Source organism: Cetorhinus maximus, chromosome 20, assembly GCF_964194155.1.
Source record: "Cetorhinus maximus chromosome 20, sCetMax3.hap1.1, whole genome shotgun sequence".
Lineage (NCBI taxonomy): Eukaryota > Metazoa > Chordata > Chondrichthyes > Lamniformes > Cetorhinidae > Cetorhinus > Cetorhinus maximus.
In genome coordinates, this window is record NC_135898.1 from 12,572,577 (window position 1) to 12,588,326 (window position 15,750).

General features: G+C 43.5%; 1 protein-coding gene across 1 annotated transcript in view; it reads right to left on the reverse strand.

Moving 5' to 3' along the window:
* The window catches only part of LOC144694846 (dihydropyrimidinase-related protein 2), a 58,276-nt gene extending 50,810 nt beyond the window's left edge, over positions 1–7,466 (reverse strand). Inside the window, exon 1 of the mRNA XM_078565488.1 lies at positions 7,053–7,466. The gene's annotated coding sequence lies outside the window, so the exon portion shown is untranslated. The remainder of the gene's footprint in view (positions 1–7,052) is intronic.
* Between the last annotated feature and the right edge of the window lie 8,284 nt (positions 7,467–15,750).

Here is a 15,750-nt window from a genome sequence, read left to right on the forward strand (position 1 = left end):
CTCCAGAGGAGATGAGGTTAGTGACAGTCCTGGAAACAATGGCTTGATGTTCGATGGTGGGCTCTTGGTCCAGGGGAAGGTAGGAGGAAGCGTCTGCAAGTTGGTGCTCAGCCTCTGTGAGGTAGAGGTTAGACAACCAGACAACAACAGCACCATCCTTGACGGCAGGTTTAAAAACAAAGTCAGGGTTGGACCTGAGAGAACGGAGTGCAGCAAGTTCAGAAGGAGACAGGTTAGAGTGGGTGAGAGGAGCAGAAAATTTGAAACAGCCGATGTCACGCCGACAGTTCTCAATGAAAAGATCAAGAGCAGGTAAGAGGCCAGATGGAGGAGTCCAGGTGGAGAGAGAGTACTGGAGGCAGGCGAAAGGATCTGTTGAACTGGGGGAGGGCTCCTGCCCAAAGAAGCGAGCGCAAAGACGAAGGCAGCAGAAGAGTTCAGCATCGTGCTGAGCCTGGAATTCATTGAGGGGAGGGCGTAAGTGTATGAAACTGAGTCCTTTGCTGAGTACTGAATATTCAGCATCAAAGAGCGGAAGGCCAGAATCATCCTCTGCCATTTCCACCAACTCCAGCATGATGCAACCACCAAACACATCTTCCATTCACCTCACCTGTCGGCATTCCATAGGGAACGTTCCCTCCGGGACACCCTGGTCCATTCCTCCATCACCCCCAACACCTCAACCCCCTCCCTCGGCACCTTCCCGTACAATCACAGAAGGTGCAGCACCTGCCCCTTTACTTCCCCCCCTCCTCATCGCCCAAGGGCCCAAACACTCCTTTTCAAGTGAAGCAGCATTTCACTTGCTCTTCCCTCAATTTAGTCTACTGCATTCGTTGCTCCCAATGCGGTTTCCTCTATATTGGAGAGACCAAACGCAGACTGGGTGACCGCTTTGCAAAACACTGTCTGTCTGTCTGCAAGCATGACCCAGACCTCCCTGTCGCTTGTCATTTCAACACTCCACCCTGCTCTCATGCCCACATGTCCGTCCTTGGCCTGCTGCAATGTTCCAGTGAAGCTCAACGCAAACTGGAGGAACAGCACCTCATCTTCTGATTAGGCACTTTACAGCCTTCCGGACTTAACATTGAGTTCAACAACTTCAGACCATGAACTCTCTCCTCCATCCCCGCCCCTTTTTGATCCTCCCATTTTTTCCTCATTCTTTTTTATTTATTAATTTTTATTTACTTTCCGCTTACTTTCATTATTATTATTTCTTAAATTTATTTCCTTTTTATTTATTGTTTTATCCCCAACTTTTAGCCTTTTTGATCTTTTTCCCCACCACCGTCCCCTCCCCCCACCCCACCCCTACTAGGGCTGTCAGTTTCCAGAGCATATCCTGGTCCTGCCATTATCACACTCTGCTTTCCACTCTTAATGCCACCATTAGCACCTCCTTTAGCCAGCACCACCACTATTAATAACCCTTTGACCTTTTGATAATGACATCTTTTGCAATCTCTCCTTTGCCTCCACCAATCACTGGCCTTCTTTCCAGCCTCACCTATTCCATCCCCTTAAAACAGTATATATTTCACCACATTTCTACCTCTCTTTAATTCTGAAGAAGTCACACAGACTCGAAACGTTAACTCTGTCTTTCTCTCCACTGATGCTGTCAGATCTGCTGTGTTTTTCCAGCATTTTTTGTTTTTGTTTCAGGTTTCCAGCATCGACAGTATTTTCCTTTAACCTCACAATGTTCCCAGTACAGCATCTATTTATTTCTTAAATCACAACAACTTGCGCTTATATAGCACCTTTCGCATCGTAAGATGTCCTAAGGCACTTAACAAGAGCTTTATCAAACAAAATCTGACACCGAGCCATGCAAGGAGACAACAAGACAGGTGACCAAAAGATTGGCTAAAGAGCATCTACAAGCAGGAGAGAGAGGTATAGAGCGGTTAGGAAGGGAATCTCAGAACTCTGGGCTCTGACAGTTCAAGTATCTGCTGCCAATGGAGGAATGATTCAAGTTGGGCATATGCAGAAACGGAGGACTGCAGATATCCTGGACGGTTGTGGGGGTCAGAGGACACTACAGAGATAGGCAGCACTGAGGCATTGGACAAATTTAAGAACAAGCTTAGAGTCAAGCTGCGACTTAACCCAAAGCTCATGTAGTTTAATCAGCACAGCGATGATGGATAAATGGGACTTGGTGCAATTTCAGGATATGGGCAGTAGGGTTTTGGATGACCTCAAGTTTACAGAGGCTGAAAGATTGTGGCCAGTTAGGAAGGCCATCTCAAATCAAGCCTGAAGTCCACACTGCTTGAAATGACTGGGACCGATTTTATGCACATAATGTGTGTGCAGCTATACTTCCATTTTGGTGAAGAAATATCTGCCTTTATTAGGTGAGGTTGCAGCAGTTTTGATCTGCTTGCTTCAATTCATAGACACTTATTTTAAACATACTGAGGAACCAATTTTTGGCAGTACAAACTCTGGCCATTCCTTGGGGGAAGGTGGCACTACCTTCACAACTCACAGGCTTCCTTCATCCCTAAGCCAGTCCGAAAGTGGGTAGGGGTGGAAAACATCAAAAAAGACCCCTTTGCACAAACAGATACATTCATCCCCATACATAGGTGAAAGGTGTGAAAGGTAAGACAGGCACATTGTGTTCATGTTAAATTCAGCAATTGAATAGTGGAGTATTGCTACCAACTGCCTCTCAGCAACTCTTCAAATCAGGCTCTCATATTTAAAAGTCAATGGGTGGTTATATTGCTCAGGTCGGGATATGGAACCATTAACGTCTTGTATGTCATAGGTGCAAACAAGTTGTTCATTTCTACCCAGTATGTAATATTCAGTGTATAATGTCCTTGATCAGGTGATTGTTGAAGATTCCATGGCTCTGCTTAAAGAGTAGTAGGCCGTTCTTCTGGGAAACATTCTTCCCTCAGCCATTACCACCACAGAGCAATTGTCCTAAATTGGAAATATGTAACCGTTCCTTCATCATCGCTGGGTGAAAATCCTGGACCTCCCGTCCTAAAAGCACTGAGGGAGGACCTTCACCACACTGACTGCAGCAGTTCAATAGACAACTGCCCACCACCTTCTCAAGGGCAACTGGGGATGGGCAATAAATGCTAGCCTTGTCAATGGGGCCCACATCCCATGAATCAATAAATAAAAAAAAACCGGCTCATCACTGCTGTGTGAAAAACGATCGCCAGATTTTCTTCTATTATAATCACTGCACTTCAATGTAATTCATTGTATTTGAAGCATCTTGAAATGTTTCAATGCAGTAAACATTTTCTAAATCAATTGATTATTTTTTTTTAAATCACCTCTATATCTTGAGGTCAAGCTGGGTTGTTCCTTGTCAGTTTAGTAATTAAAGGCTCTGTGTGAGATGGCCACACACACCAGCAGGTCTCAAGTCAGATTCTGGTCTGAGCTGGCTAACCTGAAGCACATCAGCGACTGAAGTGCTACAATTGTTCTCGGCACTTTCCTGTCCTATAACTAACAATTCCTGATAGAGCAGACAAGTGAGACAATGTCAGGTAAGGATAGGATCAGACAAAAACAAAAAATGCCGGAAAAACTCAGCAGGTCTGACAGCATCTATGGAGAGAAAGACAGAGTTAACGTTTCGAATCTGTATGACTCTTCTTCAGAGCTAAAGAGAAGTAAAAATGTGGTGAAATTTCTACCGTTTAAGAAGGGGTGGAGCAGGTGAAGCTGGATAAAAGGCCAGCGATAGGTGGAGGCAAAGGAGAAATTGCCAAAGATGTCATAAACAAAAGGTCAAAGGGTTGTTAATAGTGGTGGTGCTAGCTAAAGAAGGTGCTGATGGTAACATTAAGGATAAAAAGCCTTTATCTAAGGATAGGATGAAGCCTGACTGTGCTGCCCTCAGCAGTCAAATAGCCAGCTGCCTTAATTCACATCAATAACAATGCACCTGCATGTGGCTCATACTCAGGAAACAATATCCACAGCAAAAGCAAGTTAAGAATCAAAAGCATCAGTACTTGCTTGGTTTTCACACAATTTCATTCATGCATAAATACTGATTTTTCTTTAGTTATATGTAACATAAACATAAGAGAAAATGCATCAATATTATACATTCCAAGTTTAAGCTATGGAAATCAAACCCCACATTTTCCCTGTTCAGTGCACCCTGCCAAACCTATTATAAATGCCACCATATTGCTGACAGATCTATGTAGTTTTTAATCGGTAAGACCTATTGTCATGACATTGAACCAACAAATCAGTATGCAGCAGAACATCAGAACACCTAATACTGTCCAATCACAGGATGCAAACACTCTAGCTGTGGATTGGCCCTGTGCTTCAGGCATACTTTCCCTGATGGTCTGGATTATTTCCTCGATTGATGTATCCCGAATGGCTGGACTGAAGCCAGCTTGTCGCGAAAAGGTTTGAATAATTCAACCTGCAGCCTAGCATTTAGGACTGGCAAGCAACTGCAGTGCACAATCACCAAAATAATTTAATCTTTTGCCAGATGAATGAAGCAATAGTTGCTCATGAAAAGGCAACGCTGCTGTTTTCACTACCCTGCAACCAAGCTTTTAAAGATAAACCTCTATCCTATTAGAAAAGCAGTGCATTACAAGCTTCTGTTGCTTGTTTTTTTTTAAAACAGTGGAAATGTTGATTTAAAAAATGAACAATTCTACCAGATTAGCAAATCAAAATTTGAAAAATCCTCATGTCTGAAGGATTTTGAACATGCAAAGCAACTAGTCCTCAGTTCTGATATACCCAGTTATTTTTCAGGGAGGGGGAAAGTCATTGGGTTAAGCTATGTGACCCCAAAGGCACTTCCATTTCCTGGTCATCAATGTTACGCAGTCATGTCACGTGGGGCTGTCAGAGGGAAAATTTGTAAACAGCAGAAATGTGAAGAAAAAACAAATGCTGTAAATGCTTAACAGCAATGTTTCCTCTAAACTGTGTCAGGTGTGAGGTCGCACAGTAATCCGGAGTGCAGCACAAAATGCACTCAACAGGCTGCACACAACCCAACATTGCTCACAAGATACACACATGCACAGGCAGGCAGCAATCTGAAATATAACGCGCAGCACAATAAACAGGCCATGCCCTACAAAGAAAAATTAGAGGGAACAGTGTCAGATAAGATTAAGTAGAAGGTTAATCTTTCGGGTTTGGCCTTCTCAACAGTTCTGATCAGAAATGCTAACGCATCTTTTCAGTATCATGTGTGCTGGAGGCACAACATACCACATTTTCTGCTTTAACTTTAAATGCAGGCTTTGCGTGGTTCCACTCTACTTCAGAATTTATTTGTGTTACTTTCCCCTCTGCAACTACCCATCAAATGTGCTGGACATCCTGATCATCAAATCTCTTACTTCCTGTAATGGTCACTGTGCAGGACAAAAACATTTAATCTCCCTCTATGCAACATAATGTTTCAAATAAGAGATAATATCCTGAAGGCTCAATTGATAAATCAGTCAGTCACTAACATATTCAAAGGTTCTACGTTCCTTTCCTAGTCTGTGTTTAGTCAACTAGCTTTCAGTACGGGTGCTATAGTTGGCTACAGTTGTCTTGGATTGAGGTGGTATGAGTGGGAAGGGTGGAGGATAGGGGTGGTGCTGGGTTAGAGGGGTGGCAATGGATGACATGGGGACCCGGAATTTTTGGCTGGCAGAATTTCCATTCCCACCATCCGAGGACTCAGCAGCCAACATACAGCCACGGATACTGGCTGCCCCACGGCCATTTAATGCTCCAAAAAGCATTAATTGGCTCGTTTGGCCCCTCAGTCGGGAGTAAGTCCTGCGTCAGAGAGTGGCCAGCCAGTCCGGTAGGCTGGCAGCTCTACAGACTGAGCAGGGCTAGAAGCTGCAGTGAACAGGTACAGGGCTGTAAGCAGTCCCTAAAGGCTAAGTGCCGGGAGAGCAGATGAGCTAAGTATGCTGTCTCAGCACAGGAAGGTGAGGTGAGGCCCAGGATGGGTGGACAGAGGGGGTAGGGATGTTGGTGGAGTGACCAGGGGGAGAGGGAGCACCCGGAGGGGCCAGCCTTTTGGGGGGGGTGGGGTGGGTCGCTCAATGTTGAAAGGAGGCTGCTGAGGGAGGCATGCCTCCAACTTCCTGTCAAAGGCCTGAGTAGGGTTATTTTTCAGGCTTCTCCATGCCTCTGAACTCCTCCTGTCAGCCTGAAAATTGAGGCTGGACGGGAAACAGCCTTCAGTGGCCCTTAATTGGCAGCCTCAACTGGGGCAAGGGTAGAATGGCCGGCCAGCCTTGGCCTTGCTTGTCCTACCATAAAATTGCAGACAGGTCGGGGCAGGCGAGAGCCCCTTGGGAATGGCATCCAAAGAATTTTATGGCCACCACCGCTCCCCCATCCCACCTTGCCTATAAACCTGCCAGCAGAGGGAGTAAAATTCTGCCTGGGAAGTAGGGTCTATTGGGATGTGGAGTGGGTAGGGCAGATGAGTAGAATGAGCGAGTGGGATGCAGTGAGATGGGCTGTTTGGAAAATACTTATCCTTTTGAAATCTGCATACATGTAGGAAGGTGCCTTTTCTCGAACAAAGGTAGACCCTACACCTGAATCCTCCGCTAATGCTCACTGTTTAGATTCACATCAAGAATGGTCACTTGCTGGAGCTAAGGAAGGCAACCAACATCGAAGAAACCATATCTAGTCATGATTCCACACCGAAAGAAGAGGAAAAACAAGCTCAGTTCATTTTTACAGTTTGAAATGTATTAAAAACTAAAACACATTCAATTTGGAAAGCTGAGCAGGTTCAAACCCGTGGGGTTTTCAAAGGTCAATGCTGTTCTACCCAGAGCAAAAGGATCTACACACAAAAAACGCAAAAGGAGTTAAGAGAATAGCAAGGCCAGTGGAGTACCCAAGCAATGACATTCGTTGCTATAACCTCTGTACACAAGTACTCGTAATCATTATTGACCAGTAGATGCTAGATCTTTATCTTTCATGTCGCAGCCTTGTTTTATTTTCCCCAAATTTTTAGTCTTTCAGATACTTACCACTTTTGGCTGCAGTAGCCCTTTTGCAGCTGCAATTCCTCCCTCCTGGAAGCTCCAATGTTGCTATTACAGGGGTGTGCACTTCTGTGGCTCAACTAAGAGGTAGGAGGGCTCAGTACTCTTCAGACAAAGGTCTCCACTTTGGCTTTCCATCAATTTTTGCAGCTCAGGATAAAAAAGGTAAAGATACCTTCATGAGTAAAGTTGAGACTTCAGTCAACATGAGCTCCTATTTATACAGCAACTCTACATCTCTCGGCCCCACTTTGGTCCTTTAAAACACTTGTTACGGACAGGGTAGGGAGGCAAAACTGATTTTTTTTTTGCTGCCTGTCCTTGAACAGAGATATTTTAATTTTTTTTCAAGTAGGCGGTGGTGCGATTCCTCAAATCCTCTGTTTGTGAGGTCAATTTTTGAAGTGACTCACAGCAATTCTTTGGTGAATTGGTGAATTTTTGCAGTACATCTTGTAGATGGTACACACTGCTTTTACTATGCGTTGGCGGTGGAGGGAGTGAATGTTTGTTGATGTGGTGCCAATCAAGTAGAAAGCTTTGTCCTGGACGGTGTCCTGCTTCTTCAGCGTTGTGTGAGCTGCACTCATCCAGCAAGTGGGTGGTATTCCATCACACTCCTGACTTGTGCCTTGTAGATGGTGGACAAGCTTTGGGGAGTCAGGAGGTGAGTTAAGCGCCACTGGATTCCTACCCTCTGACCTGCTCTTGTCGCCACAGTATTTATTTGGCTTTTCCACTTTGCTTTCTGGTCAATGGTAACCCCCCCGCACCCAGAATGTCGACAGTGCAGGATTCAACAGTGGTAATGCCATTGAATAGCAGGGAGCGAAGGCTTGGTTCTCTCTTGTTGGAGGTGGTCATTGCCTGGTACTTTGGTGGTGCAAATGTTACTTGCCACTTGTCAGCCCAGGCCTGGATATTGTATTGCTGCATTTGGACACGGACTGCTTCAGTATCTGAGGATTCATGAATGGTGCTGAACATTGTGCAATCATCTGCGAACATCCCCACTTCTGACCTTATGATGGAAGGAAAGTCATTGATAAAGCAGCTGAAGATGGTTGGGCCCAGGACACTACTCTAAGGAACCCTTGCAGTGATGTTCTGGAATGGAGATGATTTATTTACAACAATCACCTTCCTTTGTGCTAGGTATGACTCCAACCAGCGGAGAGTTTTCCCCGATTCCCATCGACTCCAGTTTTGCTAGGGCTCCTTGATGCCACACACTGTCAAGTGCTACCTTGATGTCAAGGGCAGTCACTCTCACCTCACCTCTTCAAGTTCAGCTATTTTGTCCATGTTTGAACCAAGGCTGTAATGAGGTCAGGAGCTGAGTGGCTGTGGCGGAACCCAAAATGAGCATCAACGAGCAGGTTATTGCACTATGTGCTGCTTGACTGAGGGACGACCTGATCGAGGTGTACAGGATTATGAGGGGCATGGACAGGGTGGATAGGGAACAGCAGTTCCCCTTTGTTGAAGGGTCAATCACAAGGGGACATAAGTTCAAGGTGAGGGGAAGGAGGTTTAGGGGGGATGAGGGGAAAAGCTTTTTTACCCAGAGGGTGGTGACGGTCTGGAATGCGCTGTCTGGGAGGGTGGTGGAGGCAGGTTGTCTCACATCCTTTAAAAAGTACCTGGATGAGCACTTGGCACGTCATAACATTCAAGTCTATGGGCCAAGTGCTGGTAAATGGGATTAGGTAGGTAGGTCAGGTGTTTCTCACGTGTCAGTGCAGGCTCAATGGGCCGAAGGGCCTCTTCTGCACTGTGATTCTGTGATAGCACTGTTCATGACCCCTTCCATCACTTTACCAATGATCGAGAGCAGACTGAATGTTTGGTAATTGGCTGGGTTGGATTTGTCCTGCTTTTTGTGTGCAGGACATACCTGGGCAATTTTCCACATTGCTGGGTAGATGCCAGTGTTGTAGCTGTACTGGAATAACTTGGTTAGGGGCACGGCAAGTTCTGGAGCACATGTCTAAAGTACTATTGCCAGAACATTATCATGGCCACAGCCTTTGCAGTAACCAATGCCTCCAACCATTTCTTCATATCATGTGGAGTGAATCGAATTGGCTGAAGACTGGCATTTGTGATGCTGGGGATCTCCAGAGAAGGTTGAGTATGTCATCCACTTGGCACTTATGGCTGATGATTGTTGCACATGCTTCAGCATTATCTTTTGCATCGAGTGAGGGGATATTTGTGGAGTCTCCTCCTTCAGTGAGTTGCTTAATTGTCCACTACCATTCACGGCTGGATGTGGCAGGACTGCAGAGTTTAGATCTGATCCATTGGTTGTGGAATCACTTAGCTCTATTTCTTGCTGCTTATACGTTTGCCATGCAAGCAGTCCTGTGTTGTAGCTTCACCAGGTCGACATCTCATTTTTAGGTTTGTCTGTTCCTGGCATGCCCATCTGCACTCTTTGTTGAACCAGGATTGATCCCCTGGATTGTTGGTAAATGTAGATTGGGGGATATGCCAGGCCATGAGGTTACAAATTGTACTCAAGTACCAATTCTGCTGTTGATGGCTCACAGCTCCTCGTGGTTGCCCATTCTTGAGTTGTGAAATCTGTTCAAATTCTTATGGTGCTAGTGCCACACAACACAATGGAGGGTTTCCTCAATAAGAAGGCAGAACTTTGTCTCCACCAGAACTGTGCGGTGGTCACTCCTTCTGATACTGTCATGGTCAGAATCATCTGTGGCAGGCAGGTTGGTGAGGATGAGGTAAAGTATATTTTTCCTTCTTGTCAGTTCCCTCCACACCTGCCACAGATCCAGTCTAGCAGCTATGTCCTTTCCGACCTGGCCAGCTCAGTCTGTATTGGCACTACTGAGCCACTCTCAGTGATGGACAAGTTCCCACCCAGAGTACATGGTGTGCCCTTTCCACCCTCAGTGCTTCTAAGTGGTGTTCAACATGGAAGAGCACTGATTCATCACCTGAGGGGGAGGCTGTACATGGCAATTAGCAGGAGGTTTCCTTGCTCATGTTTGACCTAATACAATGAGACTTCATGGGGTCCAAAGACAATATTGAGGACTCCCAGGGCAACTTCCTTCTGACTGTATACCACTGTGCCATCACCACTGCTGGGTCTGTTCTGCTGATGGGATAGGGCATATCCAGGGATTGTGATAGTGGTGTCTGAGACATGATCTGTCAGGTATGATTCCGTGATTATGACTATGCCAGGCTGTTGTTTGACTGGTCTGTTACACAGCTCTCCCAACTTTGGCACAAACCCTCACATGTCAACATCCTGGAGGTTACCACTGACTAGAAATTAAACTGGACCACACATAAATACAGTGGCTACAAGAACAGGTCAGAAGCTAGGAATCCTGCACTGAGTAACTCACCTCCTGACTCCCCAAAGCCTGTCCACCATCTCCAATGCACAAGTCAGGAGTGTGATGCAATGCTCTTCACTTTCCTGGATGAGCACAGCTCCAACAACACTCAAGAAGCTTGACCATCCAGGACAAAGCAGCCTGCTGGATTGGCATTCCATCCTCAAATATTCACTCCTTCCACCAACGACAAACAGTGGCAGCAGTGTGTACCATCTACAAGATGCATTGCAGGAACTCACCAATCCTCCTTAGACAGCACCTTCCAAACCCATGACTGCAATCTAGGACATGGGCAGCAGACACATGGGAACACCACCACGTGCAAGTTTCCCTCCAAGCCACTCATTATCCTGACTTGGAAATATATCCCGTACCTTTGCTGTCACTGGGTCAAAATCCTGGAACTCCTTTCCTAACAGCACTGTGGGTGTATCTACACCACACAGACTGCAGCAATTCAAGTAGACAGCAATAAATGCTGGCTAATGATAGGTAATAAATGCTACTTTCTAGCCATTTGATAGGACCGAGTGGCTTGCTAGGCCATTTGGGAGGGCATTACTATGGGTCTGGAGTCAAATGTAGGCCAAACCAGGTAACGGCAGCAGATGGGTTTTCATGATAATTGAGAATGCTTTCATGATTATCATTAAACTTTTAATTCCAGATTTTTATTGGTCAAATTCAAATCCAGATTCAAACCTGCGTCCCCGGGGCATTACGCTGGGCCTCTGGATTACTAGTCCAGTAACAATGCCACTATGCCACTGCCTCCACAACTGCTATCAAAAACCTCTTGCTGCAATGTTTAAACACTTCATCAAGTCATATTCTTTTAAACCATATTTGTGCCTCACCTGTTCCGGACAAAAAAGAAACTTACACCAGTACTCCAGGCTGAGCAACCAACCTATTTCCTTGCAGATTTTCTTCTGCTGCCAACTCTGCAAAGCAGCAAGTTAGAGCAGAGGAGAAATTTGTGGAGCCTTCTTGGTCTGAATCTAGCTCCTTACCATATTTTAGTGCAGCTGACTGCATTGTGCACAAACTCACCATAGAGTGTTAGTCTACTTGAAAAGTTGAAACAGCTCTTATCACTAGAGAAGGCTGAGCTATGGTCTGATTGAGGTCTTAAAAATTATTAAAGGGCTTGATGAGTAGATGTGGAGAATATGTTTCCACAAGCAGGTGAGACCAGAACTAGGTATCATAAATGTAAGTTAAAAATAAATCCTATAGGAATTTCCAAATAAACTTTTTTACCCAGAGATCAGTTAGAATGTGAAAGTGGCTATCATAAAGTGTAATTGAAGCAATGAGCATACATGCATTTAAGGGAAACTAGATGAACACCTGAGGGAGAAAGGAACAAAAGAACATGTTGATGCGGTTAGATAAAGAATGGTGGAAGGCTCATGAACAGCATAAACACCAGAAAGGACTTGTTGGCTTGAAAACCTGTTTCTGTGAATACTATATAATACTATACAATTCCTTGCCTCAACTTGTCATGTGGAGTGAAGGTCAGGCCCTTTGCCAAAACTTAGGAGGGAAAATAAAGAGTGAGTGAGTGGGCAAATGCAAGGCAGATGCAGTATAATGTGGATAAATGTGAGGTTATCCACTTTGGTAGCAAAAACAGGAAGGTAGATTATCTGAATGGCTATAAATTGAGAGAGGGGAATCTGCAACGAGACCTGGGCATCCTCGTACACCAGTCGCTGAAGGTGCAGCAGGCAGTAAAGAAGGCAAATGGTATGTTGGCCTTCATAGTGAGGGGATTTGAGTACAGGAGCAGGGATGTATTGCTGCAATTGTTCAGAGCCTTGGTGAGACCATACTTGGAATAGTGTGTGGAGTTTTGGTCTCCTTATCTGAGGAAGGATGTTCTTGCTATAGAGGAAGTGCAGCAAAGGTTTACCAGGCTGATTCCTGGGATGGCAGGACTGACGTATGAGGAGAGATTGAGTCGGTTAGGATTATATTCGCTGGAGTTCAGAAGAATGAGGTGGGGGATCTCAAAGAAACCTATAAGATTCTAACAGGGCTAGACAGGATAGATACAGGAAGGATGTTCCAGATGGTGGGGGAGTCCAGAACCAGGTGTCACAGTCTGAGTATATGGGGTAGACCATTTAAGACTGAGATGAGGAGAAATTTCTTCACCCAGAGAGTGGTGAGCCTGTGGAATTCGCTACCACAGAAAGTAGTTGAGGCCAAAACATTGTATGTTTTCAAGAAGGAGTTAGATATAGCTCTTGGAGTGAAAGGGATCAAAGGATATGGGAAGAAAGCGGGAGCAGGCTATTGAGTTGGATGATCAGCCATGATCATAATGAATGAAGGGCTGAATGGCCTACTCCTGCTCCTATTTTCTATGTTTCTATGAGCGTCACATGTGATCGCCCTCCAACTACCTAGTTTCCAAAAAGCAAACAGGGAACAAACTAAAATAAAGGCAACTCTGAAAGACTGCACATATTGTAGATGAGAATATTTTCACTAGATAGGACCAAGTACCCTGTACAATCGGTACCTTGAGAGCTAAAGGAACAAATCAGATTTCACTTTTATTGCATATTCTTCCTATTTGCCAATGGCGGAAATCACTGGCGGATTTAGAGCTTAAAAGATTGATTCATGCTTGATGAATGGAGCACTGTTGAAGATGGCTTCATTATTTTGGCAGAAATGAGAAGGTTATTTACATCAATAAGGTCCATGTTTTCTGTCAAGGATCCCAATGTTCGTCAGTAACCTTTGCTGCATTTTAATTCTGGGAATTAACAGCAATTATCTATTTAAAGTAATGCTTCATTTTTAGTTTGAAATGTCACTGTTTCTTTGGCAAAAGACCCACCTAGTTAGTATGATTCAATTATTCACCGTGGATTGGGTAAAAATCAGAACTCCTAATAGCTATTGTGAAGATGGATGTTATCTTTTTTAATATTTTTGGGAATATGTTCGCATTCTGTGATGAAGGCTGTGTATGTGTGTTTCCATCGGTAATTTAGCTGGGAGAAGGTTGATAAAGACAGCTTTCCTGTGAGATGTAAGAGGTGAAAGGTTAAGGTGCTCGATGCATGCATTTATAATGAGAGGCTACGGTGAGTTAGAATTTCAAGTAAATAAGTTGAGTTTTAAACTTTGCATTAGGTAATAGGCGAGGACTTGACTTTTCAGCTGCTAAATTTCAAAGTGAGTTTAAGGGACTTTGACAGCTTACAAAGGTTTGATAAGTAACGAAGGGAAGGTTATAAAATTATATTTGACCCGAAAGTGGAGGCAATATGAAGACATGAAAGATTTTTATATTTTGAAAAAGTTGAATTCAAAGATGTGCTCAGGACAATGGAGTCTTGGATGAAAATGAAAAAAAGATATTTAAAGAAGAGAGAGGTTAATTTGAGTTGACATAGCTATGTGGGGGAGATATCCTAAGGCCAGCTCTGTGCTGAGAAAAGTTGTGAATTTGAAGCAGCTATCCAATTTCAAGGCAGGGAAGCATTTGTTTTTAGAAAACAGTCTGTTTCTGAACTTCCTTTGGATTCCCACAGCAGGGTGGAAGAGAGTGGGAAGTCCTGTGGTATACTTTATTCAAGTAGCAACAATTTTTACTGTTAAAAATCTTTAAGGGAGCTGTTGCCAAGTAGTTAACTTGCGCAATCTGACCAAGTGGGTTTGTTTTTTTAGGGAATGTTTTCGAAGACTGTTAAGTGTAATTTTACTCTTGTGTGTTTAAGTTTTTTTTTCTTCTTGTTAATAAATCTTTTAATTTTAAAATCCTACAAGTATTACTGGAATTCTATGCTTCTGGGATCAGTACTTATCTCCTTGTTTTCAAAATACAGAAAAAAAGTTATGATCGGTAAGACAAGTTTCCCTCTGGGATTTGGCTTGGTCAGCGAATAACATTGGCTGCGATCTTATCAATATTTCCCAGCTTCTTAAAAGATATTTGCAGAATCAGTTTAAAGTAGTCCTTCCCCGAATTAAAAATCTCAAACTGAACTCTGTGACAATAATTTTAATTAGTTGCAATTCAATAATGTCTTTCATGAGAAACTTGCTGAAAGACATTCCCAAACCCTTTAATGGAGTACTTTTAAAGTGAAGTCACTGTTGAATTGTAGGAAAGAGAGCAGCTAATTTGTTCTCACCAAGTTCCCACAAACAGCAGTGTGATTACCAAATAATCTGTTTTAATTATGTTAAATGAGAGATCAATATTGGTCAGGATACTGGGGATTACTCCACTACTCTTCTTCGAAATAGTGCCAGTCCATCTATTACATCTCCTCTAACACACTTTAGGACCGTCATTGGGTAGAAAATGCACATAAAAAATTTCAAGGTATCTGTAAATTGTAAGGGTTACAATTGTGTACAAAGCTGCATTTTTAAAGGCTCCTTTATTCACCTCCAAGGATTAATTCCTGTCTTTTTGTACTTTATCAGTAAATATTTGGATGTCATGAGTTCTTTGTCTTGAGGGGAAAAACAGCATTGATGATTTCATATTTAATTTTCATCAAGCTCGATTGGTACTTGAATTGGCGAAGGTAAAAGAATCGGTAAAGGTAAAAGAGTCCTCAGAACAGACGGTACTCAGTTCAGTTTTGACTTGTTCAGTCTCAGCCTAACAGAAGGGTTCCATAGCTAAGTGTTTGTTAGCTGGATTCCATCAAATTGCAGAACCAAAGGATGCCTTTTGTAGGTCTGAAACTTAAAAAGAGGTTAATGACCACTTGTCCAAAGTTCTACAACTCTTCAACAGCTTTAATTGCATGACATTCCAGTTGCATCTTTGCCTCTATAAATTGTTGAATTTTAAGTAAACATAGTTACATTTAAAGCTGCACAAGGCAAGTCTAAATGTGCGATCTTTTCCAGTTAAGGGATGCAGTGACCAAGGAAATTTCATTTTTCTTAGTTGCTGCTAAAATTTAAACTAATATCACAATCAAACATTGACGCCAAAGTTCTCCATGCCAACGCCAGTTGATGCAAAAGAAATGGTCCCCTAATGATTCAGAATAAGCATAGAAACCATTCTGGGCTGACAACTGTGACAAACTAAAATTCAAGTGCTCTGTTTAAAGGTCTATGCAGTTCAAATCATCACTGGTTCAAGTGAGCCAGATTAGATGGTTAATTTAAATGGCTACTTTAAAGGAACTATTTAAAAGCTGACTTGCAAATTCAGAAGGAGATAATTATTGATCAAATAAAATGTAATCACATAAGGGACATAGTTGCTCCCTGTGCGTTGTCAAAAAGAATTCAGTAACCCACAGATTTAA